Raw genomic sequence first — 14,154 nt, 5'->3', positions numbered from 1 at the left:
CTGCAATTAACATATCATCCACATATAACAGTAAAATGATATAGGAGTTGTCAAAATGTTTGACATAGCAACAGTGATCAGCCTGACATTTTGTGTATCCCGTACTACACATGAAGTTATCAAACTTCTTGTACCACTGTCTTGGAGCTTGCTTCAAACCATATAGGCTCTTCTTTAGTTTGCAAACTTGACTCTCCTTTCCTGGTATTGCAAACCCCTCTGGTTGTTGCATGTAAATTTCTTCCTCCAATTCTCCATGAAGAAATGCTGTTTTTACATCTAATTGTTCAAGATGTAAATTTTTTGCAGCTACTATCCCCAGAACAACTCTGATCGTTGTAAGCTTCACAACTGGAGAAAATATCTCAGAATAGTCGATCCCTTTCTTTTGCTGAAACCCTTTTACAACAAGTCTTGCCTTGAACCGTTTGCTTCCGTCATGCTCGGTCTTTACTCTGTAGACCCACTTGTTTTGCAAGGCCTTCTTTCCTTCAGGCAGTTTGGTTAACTCCCAAGTCTTGTTCTTCAGCAATGACTCCATCTCGTCCTTCATGGCTAACTCCCACTTGCTCGAGTTTCCATCTTGTAAGGATTCTTCATAATTTAATGGTTCACCACCATCGGTCAGCAAGATATAATTCAGTAGAAGTGTGAACCGTTGTGGAGGCTTTATAGTCCTGGAAGACCTGCGAACAGCTGGTTCACTTGGCTCTGCACTATCTTGTGTAGAAGTGGTGGGTACTGAAGTGCTTGAACTGTCTTGTATGAACTCTTGAGTGGTAACATCAGGAAGCCCTTCTAATTGTATGAATTCAGATTTCTGTGGACTCGTATCTGAATCAGTTATCTCTAGTTCTGTACTTGATTTGTCTTTGTACAAAACTTTCTCGTTGAAGATCACGTTCCTGCTTCTGATAATCTTCCTGTTTTGATCATCCCAGAACCGAAATCCAAATTCTTCATCTCCATAGCCAATAAAGAAACATTTCTTTGATTTGGCATCCAGCTTGTTGCGAGCATCAGAGTCTACATGCACATAGGAAACACACCCAAAGACTTTTAGATGAGCAAGCTGTACTTCTTTTCCTCTCCAGACTTCCTCGGGCAGTCTGAACTCCAAAGGTACTGATGGTCCACGGTTGATCAAGTAAACTGCAGTATGAACTGCATCAGCCCAGAATGTTCGAGGTAGCCCAGAATGCAACCTCATGCTTCTAGCTCGTTCATTGATGGTCCGGTTCATCCGTTCAGCAATACCATTCTGTTGTGGTGTGCCTGGAACAGTCTTTTCCATTCTGATACCGTTGACAGCGCAATACTCCTTGAAACCTCCATCAATGTATTCTCCTCCATTATCAGATCATAAGCATTTCAGTTTCAAGCCTGATTCAGTCTCAACCATAGCCTTCCATTTCTTGAATGTGTCAAACACATCAGATTTATTTTTCAGAAACTAGACCCATACCTTTCTGCTAAAGTCATCAATAAAAGTGACATAGTATCGAGAACCGCCAAGAGATGCTACTGGAGCTGGTCCCCATAAATCTGTGTGCACCAGTTCTAGTTTTCTTGGTCTTAAGGTCCTGCCAACCTTTAAGAAACTGAGCTTCTTCTGTTTTCCGAGAACACAGCTTTCACAAATGTCTAGATCAATATTTTTTAATTCTGGCAGCTTTCCCTTTGACTGAAGTATCTTCATCCCCTTTTGACTCATATGGCCGAGTCTACAATGCCATAGCTGCGCCTGATTTTCTGCTTCAGTAGAGGCAATTATATCTGCTGATCTTGTGGTCATATACAGGGTGCCGGTTTTCTTTCCACGAGCCAAAACCATTGCTCCCTTTGATACCTTCCACATTCCTCCAGAGAAAAGGATTGAATGGCCACTATCATCAAGTTGTCCGACCGAGATCAACTTCTTCTTTAGTTCAGGAACATGCCTTACATTTTGCAAGTTCCATGTAGATCCATTCATTGTCTTGATTTGCATATCTCCTATACCCACAATCTCCAATGGTTGTCCATCGGCCAGATAGACTACCCCATAATTTCCAGCAGTGTAATTTTGCATCATTTCATGGTGTGGAGTATAGTGAAATGAAGCTCCAGAATCAAGAACCCAATCATCAATAGGACTATGTACAGCAAGGATCAAAGCATCTTGTACCTCGTTTGTAGTGGCATTTACAGAATCAGCTTCAGGTTTCTTTGGTTTTGTGCAACTCCTCGTAAAATGGCCAGGTTTGCCACAATTTCAACATTCAACCTGCTTCCTGGGTCCAAACTTGCTTTTGCTTCTGTACCTGAATTTTGATCTGCCTCTGGATAAGCCTCTGTCTTGTCTCCTTCCTCGAGTGTTGATGTTGAAAGCTGAACCTGAACTTGAGCTTTCACCCGAGTCTTTTCTTCGTACTTCTTCAGCTAAAATCAGGTCTCGGATATCATCATACTTTAATTTGGATTTTCCAGCTGAGTTGCTTACGGCTGTTCTCATACCTTCCCAACTGCTTGGAAGTGAAGCTAGCAAAATAAGTGCTCGGATCTCATCATCAAACTCAATTTCAACGGATGACAATTGATTTGTGATGGTGTTGAAATTATTAAGATGCTGTGTAACAGAGGTGCTTTCTGTCATCTTCAGGTTGAACAACTTCTTCATCAAGTGCACTTTGTTATTTGCTGATGGCTTCTCATACATCCCAGACAAGGCTTCCATCAATCTTGCTGTGGATTTCTCTTTTGTAACATTATGAGCAACTCTTCTTGACAATGATAACCGGATAATGCCCAAGACTTGTCTATCAAGTATTTGCCAATCTTCTTCTGACATGTTTTCTGGCTTGCTCTCCAACAGAGGAAGATGAAGTTTCTTCCCATATAGATAATCTTCAATTTGCATTTTCCAATATCCAAAATCAGTTCCATCAAATTTTTCAATTCCTGCAGCCTTTATTTCATCAGCCATTTTTACTCTTTCTCGGATTTGAATCTTAAAAATCTGACCTTACAGATGTGTCCGGAATGGCAAAAAATGCTGGAAACGACACTGAGATCACCCAAATCGGACTTCGGATGGCTCCGATTTAAACAATCAAAAATTGAGATAACTGGACGCTGCAGATGAAGCCACGTGGCAGGAGGAATAGTCTCTGCGCCACACCGGATCAAAACCCAGTTATGCTGACGTGGCAAGCTGACGTGTCAGACACGTAGGTAATGTGGAGTCCACCTAATCTGACGTGGCAGATCTGCGGAGATTTTTTGCTGACGTGGCAGTGATGCCGTGTCGGTTGACGTGGCGGGTTGACCGGTCAGACTGCTGATGTGGCAGGGTGCGCGGCTGCTGACTGTGCCGGACGGCTGACGTGGCAGTGTCAATTTGCAGGAAACGGCGAGGAAGACGCGTGAAGCGCGTACGGCGCGTCTGTGCGCGTGGACAGTACTGGTGGTGGCGCGTGCAGGCGCGTGCGGGCATGCAGGACGTCGGATTTGCGCCGGGTTTTCACCAGTGGATTCCTCTCGTCGTCCTCTTCACGGTGGTATGTTCAAAAACACGTTTTGAGAACTTTGATTTTTGAGTTTGGATCAAACACCCTCTTTTTCAAGAACTTTCAAGAACAAGCTTTGATACCAGTTGTTAGGAGATCCAAACATTCAAACACACATAAATTTACGTGGTTCGGCAACTTTCCTACTCCACGGAGCTACTGGTTTGTATTAATCAAGCTCAAAAGCAATACAAACAACAAAACAAGGAGGAGGAGAAAACTTCTCAACTCAACTCAACTCTCACCCTTAGCTCTCTCTCTGTGTTTCTCTCTATCTCGTGCTCTATCTCAGCTATCAGTGCACCTTCTATTTATAGCTGAGGAGGGAGATGATTGTTCAACAATGGTGGGCAAGTTAGGCACCCACCATTTGACTATAACTATGTCAACCATGGCTGCCACCGTTGACTATGACTTCACACATGGCTGCCACCGACCATGGCTGCCACCGGCTATTTGTGTCCACACACATAACACTTTTGGTACAATAGACAAACATGAAATCAAGAAAAGACATTACTAAAGGAAAATTCAATGCCTTAAAGTGGAACAAAAATTAGTAACAAGGAGTACAACATGGTAACCACTATACAAGAAAACAAACAAGGAATTGTCAAGATGTGTTAGATGATGACTAATTGTTTTTTTGTAACTTTCCATAACAAATTCAAAGAATCTTTTGGTGACCACTAGACCTTGGCTTAAGTGGGGATGTTATGTAATGGCCATTCTCTACTATTTTGACCTACTAGTTGAGAGATGGAAAAAGATGGTGTCGAGAGAATCTTCTTGACAAAAGCTTACAAAACTAATTACACATCACTATCATTAGCTTGGTAGTGACTCTAAAGCCTTAGTTAAATCTTAAAATCTTGAATTAGAACCAAGAATAAGCCTCCTAGTAAACAAATAAAACATTGATGATACATAGATCATCACTAATCTTACAAACTATATGATAAAAACAGAAACTTCAAGAAATTATCTTGAGATACAGTTAACACATTGATAGAATTGGAAGGTAGAACACGATTGTTTTTAATATATACATCAATTGACAATGTTTAATCAAGAAACTCTACATGATCACCACAATATATGGAGAAAATACTAGGACTCATCATGATGAGTTCTTAATCTTTCACATCTCATCAATGCTCATTATTCCTGCTACAACTTGGACGCAAGTACGATCGATCAAAGTGTAGAATTAGAACCAAGAGGTAAACAATGATACCATAATTATGCATGGAATCATTGCCATTGGAATTCCCTTAGGACTCATTGCTAGTGAATAGTCCGGTGGGGGTGGAGGATACATGTAATACCATGGAAAGTAAGGCAGTATGGGGTTAGGAGGAGGAGGTGCATAATTCCAAAATGGGGGGATATTTGGCACATACCCTCCAGGCGACGGATAGAAGGGTGGTGGCGGCTGTAATTGCGGCAGATAAGGTGGCGGAGGTGGAGGCGGGCAAATTGTAGTAGGTATAGGTGGTGGCCGACAAGGGTAGGCGCACACACCGGTAGTGCTATAAGGTGGTGGGGGTGAATAGTATCCTGTATTTTGGCTAGTTTGTGCAGCAAATTGGGCTGGTGAAATTGCTAGTGTTATGAGACAAACTAGGATAGAGGTTACATGGATGAAACTTCTGGCCATTGAGAGAACGAGCGTGGCAAAGAAAGCTGAGCAAGGAACAGAGAATGAGAAAAAAGGCTAAGTACAGAGTAGAATGGGCATTGGACGCGTGGTTGGCTCCTTATTAGGCTGCAAGGGCTTTCAAATATTATTGCAGATTAATATATGCATGAATAATGGTCATCATTGAGTGCATTAAGATTTGGGGACGTTGTTTAATGCCAAAAGAAATGGCTAAATAATTCACCTAATTTTCAGTTGGATACAAGTTGTTCACAAGGGAATATCGCCCCTCAATATTAAAATTTCAGAAATTCTCTGAGTCCAAACCTGTAAAGAGATGAGGTAGGGATTTAGGGATGGAAAAATGGCTTGTCGTTTTACAAGTCAAGGCTTGGACGATTGTAAACGTAATATGGAGGTGAGCAAGCGGGTCGGGAATCGGGATGGAAGGCAGGCAGGTGCCTTCCCCTGCGAGCTAGGCTAGGGTAGTTCAAGTTGAACTATCATGGGGTATGCCCACTTTACTCTAGTTGTGGGGCATAATTGAATGAACTTATAGATTTTTATCGTTTTTATATTTTAAAAGTATTTTTAAAAAATAAAAGAATATTTTAAATATTATTTAAATAAAAAGTATTTTAATAAAAAAACCATTATCACACTACCCATGATATGATAGCTGCCATAGCAAAGTCTAAACACTAACAATTTAATTAAACCAATATTAATTACCTTACAATTAAGTTAAGAACTAGGCCATCATTTTACCAAGAAAAAGATCGAGCAATATATAATAAAGCTTAAATTTATTAAATAAAACTGAAATTCAACTAGCAATCGTTGTCTCTTTTCATGAATTCAATTCAATCTTACAAGGAAGATTATTTAAGGATTATTTAGCCAGAGAGGGGCGGCCCAAAAAGCTTGCAAGGAAGGGAAGCTTACTGTTCATCAGATTATATATATTAAGGATTATTTAGCCAGAGAGGGGCGGCGCAAAAAGCTTGCAAGGAAGGGAAGCTTACTGTTCATCAGATTAGATACACACACACACACACACATAATCCTTGACTGCTACATCAATTCTTTAATGTCAACACAAAAAGACCACAGCAGTATCATGTGGCTGGAAAGCATTATGCAAAAAAGGCATGCTACAAAGGGCCTTCGGTTCATTAGCCCGTTTAGCAGTTAAAGGGCCTTCGGTTCATTAGCCCGTTTAGTAGTTTACCGTATGTTATTTTTTAAAGTATTTTTTATTTTAAAATATATTAATTTTATTTAAAAAATTTATTTTAAATATAATTATGGTAAAAAAAATTAAAAATATGTAAAAATAATTTAAAAGAATTAATTTTTTAAAATACTTTTAAAATATAAAAACAAATAAGATGTAAAAACATAAACATAACATGATATACAATTAATATGACTACAATGAGAAATATATAAGGATACCATATCCAAATTAAATACTAATTTTTTAAAATTTTTTGGGAATGTGTTCTAAAAGGTGTTTTTAAAAATTAAATTTTTTTTATTCAAAATCATAATTTTTAGTGTTTTTAGTTATTTTTTATTTATTAATGTTAAAAATAATTTATAAATTTTAAACAATATTATATTTATATATTTTTAAATAAAAATATATTTTAAAAAATAATCATTACTATCCTTTTAAAAATACACACGCGAGGCTTGTGGACCATGGCAACGTTATATTTAGGAAATAGGAAAACGGTGAGGTTTTGGAGCCAATGTAAAGTGTAAAATCTCATTTCAACGATGCGCTGGTTTGGAAGAAGGCATAGAAAAACACTATTCAAAAGGCAAGCCTGTTCACTTTTAGAAATCACAACAGTTCCTTTGATCGTTGGATTGTGGATCAAAGCAAGGTACATGAGTTACATGCAAGTGCTACAAACATCCTATAAGTTGATTCTTGCAAAGCTATTCCCTTTGTTTATTTGTGCTTCAACATTAAGTACTGTGAAAAAACCATTACAGAGTTTCCCTGTCATTGGTTTTTCAAGTGATCTTATTTACTGTGCTTCAAAACATATCCCCCGGAAGAACTCAGGAACTGAATTAATTCTTGACATGAAATTATTGTTATAGGAGAATGGCATTTTCATCTTTTATCTGACAAGGTGGGATTTTCTCTGATATCCGGACCTGCAAGTAGCTTCATTTATGAGTCTTTGTGGTAGAAAGAACTGACTCACGTACAGCTAGTAAGTGCAATAATGTAGTTGAAATATAAACGCACCAATAGTTTGATTGCTCTCCAATATCAAAGTCTGCCAATGAAAGTGACTGACTACAACTCTAACTTTGATTATTTTGAGAAAATCATCTGTAATTGACTGATAATTAAGTTTTGAGATTGTGATTTTTATTTTTGTATATATTCTTTTATATTTGTGTTCTAATTTTATTAGAGTTTTAATTAACAAAGATGAGACTTGAACATTAAACGTTATTTTTGTTGCTTATGTGAGAGTATCAGTGAGTTACAAGCTCATTGATTATATATTGAAACCGGCTGTTAGTCGATCATATGCCAATTTGCGAATGATCTTCACTAGGTTTCTGTGCATTACCAAACACAGTTTAAAAGTATATTAACTTTTGAAAATTATAAAAATCGATTTAGAAATTTATTAGGATAAATCATGAGATTTCTTGAAGCAATTCAAGAGATTGATTAATTTATTATGTAGTAATATATTAGATTTATTTTCCTTTCTGTATGCATCGCCTCGATCATTTATAATCTCTTCAATTTGAACAAATCAATCAACATCAGTTTAATATATATACATGGCTCTTGATTTGTGGCTTTTTTATGATAGTAGAGTAGACCATCATGGCTGAAACATGTTAATTTCTTATCATTTCTTGAATTTCTGCTACTCAGATTTCAGAAAATATACTTAAAGCAATGGACAAGGATTGCTCTGTACATTTTTTTTCTTTCAGGAACCTGATGTGCAGGTGATATCCCTCATACTAAGAATGCGTATCGTTGAAAGAGTAAAAGCTGGGGCCAGCAATAGAGAGTGAGTGGTTCATAATAGATGTCGTACCTACCTCATAGAGTAACAGATGCAAATTCTAGCTAGTGTTGGTGGCATCAATTAGTGATGGCAGCTAATCAAGGCCTAAAAGGGATAGCTTATGGATAAGAAAATTCCATGGAGGAAACCCATAAATGGCTTCTTTTCTTGGTAAAGAGCTTGGAAATATTTTTTATTAGCTAGGCCCATCTCTAGCATTGATCACCATATGCTGTTACACTAACTTCTGCTTCTGTCTTTTCTTGGTAAAGAGCTTGGAAATATTCTTTATAATTAGCTAGGCCCATCTCTAGCATTGATCACCATATGCTGTTACACTAACTTCTGCTTCTGCAACTACTATCAATCATTGGCTCTAGAGAGTTTCAAATGAAACATATCTGTAATTTTGTAAATTACATTTGTCATCAATTAACCGGTCCATATTGTTTATGTTCATATAGTATCATGTTGTACTAGTAGAGCAATGTCGGGCACTGAAACTGGAAATCTGCAGGAAAGTGTCCAATGGAAATCATCCCCCCTCCCCATGCTATCTGCTCTGGATGAATTAAGTCCATTAGACATGCACTAATCATCTACTCTACAATGTAACTGGTCAAGATTTCTGAAAATATAGGAAACAAGTTGTGGTAGTGTGATTTTCTTGAAAGAGTCTCCTGCTGATAGACAAAGTTTATACTATTAGCCTGCTGGAGAAATAAGTTTCTTTATTGATCAAGAAGCTCCGGAATAATCAAGGTTATTCATTTTTGTTTTTCCTGATATATGGAATTGGACGGCATTGTTCTTCAAGTTCGACCAATGCAAAGGGCAAGAGCCCACGCATACATACAGCCATCTACCAAAATCTTTACACCATGGCAGGTTGAAACAAATAAAGAGAACAACTCAACTACTAAGAAAATGGGCTAATTATTAATTTTGGATCAATAAACTATTAAGTCTCAATCTCACACTAGTTAGGGTCGTGTATATTCATATCTAAGGCTTCAGTCTCTAGAACAATTGAAATGAAGGTCAATAGAAATGGAAAAAAGTTCAATATTACCAAAAAAAAAGGGGGGGGGGGGGGGAGGTTACCTTACTCTAAAAAAAAAAAACCTAAAATGAATGCAAATGAAACAAGATCACCTGAAGCCATAGCCATTGATGGTGGATTAATGTTTCAACTAGTTCATGGGTCATCGTCAGCTTATAATCCTAATGATTTATTGGAATAATAATCATATAATTACAATTATTATCTTGCAATAATAAAAAGTACATAATGTTTGATAAGACCAACATAAAAACATATGACCATCATTAAGATCATTGAAATTATGTAGTAAATGACTTGAAAAGGAACCGATTATTTAATTAACTAATTAGAATAAAACCAAGAAGAAACTAAGTTGATTTGACACCAAATTCTAAGTTACCAAATCACCAGAAGCTCTGTGACTCCAAGACCAATAAAAAACAGCAACCATGTGACAGCATTCTGTCTAGCACCATCGTAAAGCCCCCATCGATAATAAGGATTAGTTTCATACACACTCTCGGGCACAGTACTGGTCACATAATAGAACCTTGGAGGTGGTGGTGCAAGAGGTGTACAATATGGAGTTGGTGGTGGTGGGGGCGGAGGAGGAGGAGGAGGAGGCAGCTGGCCACATGGGTTGACACAGGGGCATGATCCACACTTTATTCCTGCATCGGGTTCTTGTGGCACTAACGTTTGGTCTAGCTTTTTTGTAACGCTAGCTCTACTTATCGGAATAATTGTGCATAGCAAGAAGGAAAGAAGCAAGAAGAGAAGTAGATGAGGACCCATTTGATGAATGGACGACGATATTTTCATATCGAGAGCTAGGGAGCGAGAGAGATGATTTGTAGTTTTGAAGAGGAGTAGAGAGTTATGATATTAGCAAGGGAGAGTGTTTGCACGTAGAAAGGCACAACGCACATATGGGTTACGTTATTTTTAGAACAGAAAATGGTGAGAGAGAGAGAGAGATGAAGAGATCGTTTCAATATGTTGTAATGTTTTGAAAGCGAAATGCATGTGGAGGTCGTAATTGCGAGGGACCATTTGCGTCAAAATGTTCTTATTAATTTAGGGTTAATTAGTCAACAATAAATCATGTTTAATTAATCTTTATCGAATATAAATTGAATAAAAAATTATTTTTGTATAAATTAGTTTAGTGTAAGTCATCTATGTTATTTTCTGTCTTTTTCTTTGTTTTTATTCATTTCACTGGAATTTGGATTTCATCATAAAAGTATTTTTATTTTTTATTTTTTTTTTTAATTTTGGAAGGGATGGAAAGGGCTACTGCAATTGAAATTTGGTAGCAAATGATAAAATAATAAAATCATCAACGTGCATCAGTAAAACCTATATACTGTAATGATTAGCAACCTGCCTTTTCTTTCAAGAAGATTAAAAGCTAAAGTGCTAATTAATTAATTAATTAATTATATTTACCTTATAAAAAAGAATAAAAATAGTGCAAGGCTGGCATTATTCTCGTATTAAAAAAACCTAATCCATTACAAAGTTCATAGAAATTTATTTATTGCCTACTGCTTTATTCCTTTGTCTACTGTTTAGATGACATAGACAACAATTAAATCTGTGGAATCATTTTTAATTTAATACTTTAAATTATAATTTAAATGACTCAAGCTTACTAATCAAGCTCACTTTGCAAATACTGCTAGGCTGGAATTATTCTTCTATTCCTTTCCCGCTTTTGCTAGCTAGAAAAACACAAAGTAAGCCCTCCAAGGCTTCATGCATATAATTGGCATCGTATTGCAATTTAATTGGCACCAAGTTATTAAGTATTTCGACTGCTTTCGTACGTTCGTGGGTATAATATTTGAGGTTGTAGGAATTAATTCTCTGTTCAACAAAATCTCGAATTTTGAAACAATTTTAGATAATAAAGATAGATAATATATAGTCTGGATATGTTAAAAAAAAAAACGAACGAAAAAAGTCAAGTTAATGTTAAAGAACACTGATAGAGAGAAGTTGCTTGGAAAATCTGAGCATTTGACAAAGTTATTTTATGCATTTATATATATACAAAAGAGACCTCCATTAATTTATTAACGTGTACATTATCACCTTCCAACCATCTAGCCTATTATCTGATAAATCTAATTGACACAATATCATTTTAATATTTAAAAAATAGAAATAAAATAACTCTATGTTTTTTTTTAAAATTATACAGTTAATCTGGATATCATCCAAGTCTTAAATGGATCAACTTCCAACCCAAGTTGAATCGCATATTAACCTACCTGAAAGGCTTGAGTTTAATATATAATAATGCGTCCAACCAACCAATGGAAGGGAAAAGAAAGAACCTCGATCATCATCAATGTACTGTAGGGACTTTGCCTCATATATTCCATTATGAGCTAAAACGTGGTGAGTAAAATCTGATGATCATGTTGATCTGAGAGCCATCACAACTTTCCCATGGAAGAAGCATTTTGGAGTGGGTTTGAAGATGCTTGAAAGGGAATCGTATGCCATGGAAAGATCAGATCGATCAAGAAAGCAAACTCTTAGATTGTCCCATTTCTTTTAACAAATAAACACTTTTATTGATTGAAGTAATTCAATGTCAATTATGTATGAATCATCTTATTAATGTTTTGATTGACTTAATAATTATTTATATAATTTGTAAAAGATTATTATTTACTTTTTTATTTTTTTCTCATGCAACCTAGGCAATTGCCACTTATTTATTATTTTTATTATTATTATTTTGGAGAATCACACTTATTTACTTAGTGGTTAGAAGGAAGAGAGGAATGAAAACGGACCTTTGAGGGAAAGAAATATAGTAATGGCAGAAAGATAGGAATACGGTGCTGATTTGATGAGTGATCGAGAAGCATTACCACAAATTATCAGCATTTTATCTTTAGTTTCATCCTTTACTTTTCTCTTTTATTAAACAATCTAGCACCGTAATTTGCTGAATAAACACCAACATAAACATTATGTCGGTATATATTGAGTGAGCTGTAATGAAAATTGAAGAAATAACAAAGAGTAGAAAAGACTTTACTGATAGAATTAACTCGAGAATAAAATTTGTTTGTAGATATACTGACAATATATATCAATAGAATAATTATGGATAATATTATAGTAAAATTTAAAAAGACAAGTCATAATACTTTTTACTACTATAATCACTAATGGAATGAACCGAAAAAATATTATGTAAATAAATTCAGTAATATTTAATTTATAATATATCTACCAATCCTCCTCTCCCCTCCCCCATTTGTACCTTGCTCTTTATACATTTTTTTTCTGCAACAAATAGTAGAAACAACCGCCTCCATTCCCCTTGGTCTTCATGCAACTCAACCTTTTTATAACAAATTCAGTAATTATAACACTTGGTATTTATTAGCATTCATATTTTAATTAAAATTTTATATAACAATATATATTGATATATTAAAAAAAAATTAAAAAAATATTGTAATTATCATTATTATTATTAACTCTCTAAAAAAATTACAGATAATATTTTATTAATGATATGTTATATTTATTGACTGATATATCAACAAATAAATAAAAATATTAATGAAATTGCATATAATATTTGTGTCAGTTATATAGCAAACTTTCTAATGGAATTATTGAAAGAATAAAGCAAATAATTTTTTTTACATGCTTTGGTTTTTTGTAAATTCATCGGTAAATTTATTACTAATAAATTTATTGACAAACTAAAAATTACTAATAAGAATTTTTCTAATAGATTGGTTTTATTTACGAGCCTATCGATAAAATATATATATCAATGAATTATGAATGTAAATACTAATAGAAATCTCTGTCCATACAAATATAAAAGCTGATAGTATGGCTTTGAATTAATGAAATGAAATAGATTTTGTGAAATCAATTTAAAAGCAACACTTAAACATGAGATTTTACGAATAAAAAGAAAAAAGAGAGTAGAGAGATGTATCACGTCCAACTATCTGGCTTTTACTTATATGACTCTTTTTTCATTAGATAGAAATATGTTTTTCTTTTAATTTTAACACGTGTGTACATAACTATATGATTTTAAATATGTATTTTTTACATCATCCAAACACTTTTAATTAATAAGTTATATTTGATATTGGCTCTAATATTTTTATTTAAAAAATAAAAAAAACATATTTTTCTAATCATAAATTAATTTCTTAATTTTTTAATTCAACTAAAAATTGAGTTTAAGGCAACATTGAATGCAATGCAAGTACATTGTGACACGTTTATGTAGTAAATATATTTGATGGTGTTAAAATTATAAATCAGAATTAAATAAATAATAAAAATTTAAAAGTGATGGAGTCAATATTTCACGAGGAAAAAATATTATATTGGTGATAAAAAACTTAGAGACTAAATAGAATGAGTTCTAGCAATTTATAGTATTTTATAAAAAAAATATAATGTTTTCTTTATAAAACAAAATCTTAAAAAGACGAAATAATCATATAAGAAATAAAAAAAAAAATCAAACCATATAGGAAAGCACTATAACAATCCATAATATTTTGTAAAAAAGACGAAATAATCATATAAGAAATAATAAAAAAAAATCAAACCATATAGGGAAGCACTATAACAATCCATAATATTTTGTAAGAAAAGTTATCGTTGTAATTCTCAACCAGCTCAATATTAACATATAGGGAAACACTATAATAATCTATAATATTTTGTGGTGAAAGCTACGGTTGTAATTCTTAATCACCTCAATATAAAAATAAAATAAAATTGATAAGGATAATTTAAAAAAAATCATAAAAAAACCACGTGTGAAAACATTGTAGCAATCCACGTTGTTTT

Source organism: Populus euphratica, unplaced genomic scaffold, assembly GCF_000495115.2.
Source record: "Populus euphratica unplaced genomic scaffold, PopEup_1.0 scaffold403.1, whole genome shotgun sequence".
NCBI classification, from domain to species: Eukaryota; Viridiplantae; Streptophyta; class Magnoliopsida; order Malpighiales; family Salicaceae; genus Populus; species Populus euphratica.
This window is presented reverse-complemented; position numbering follows the sequence as displayed.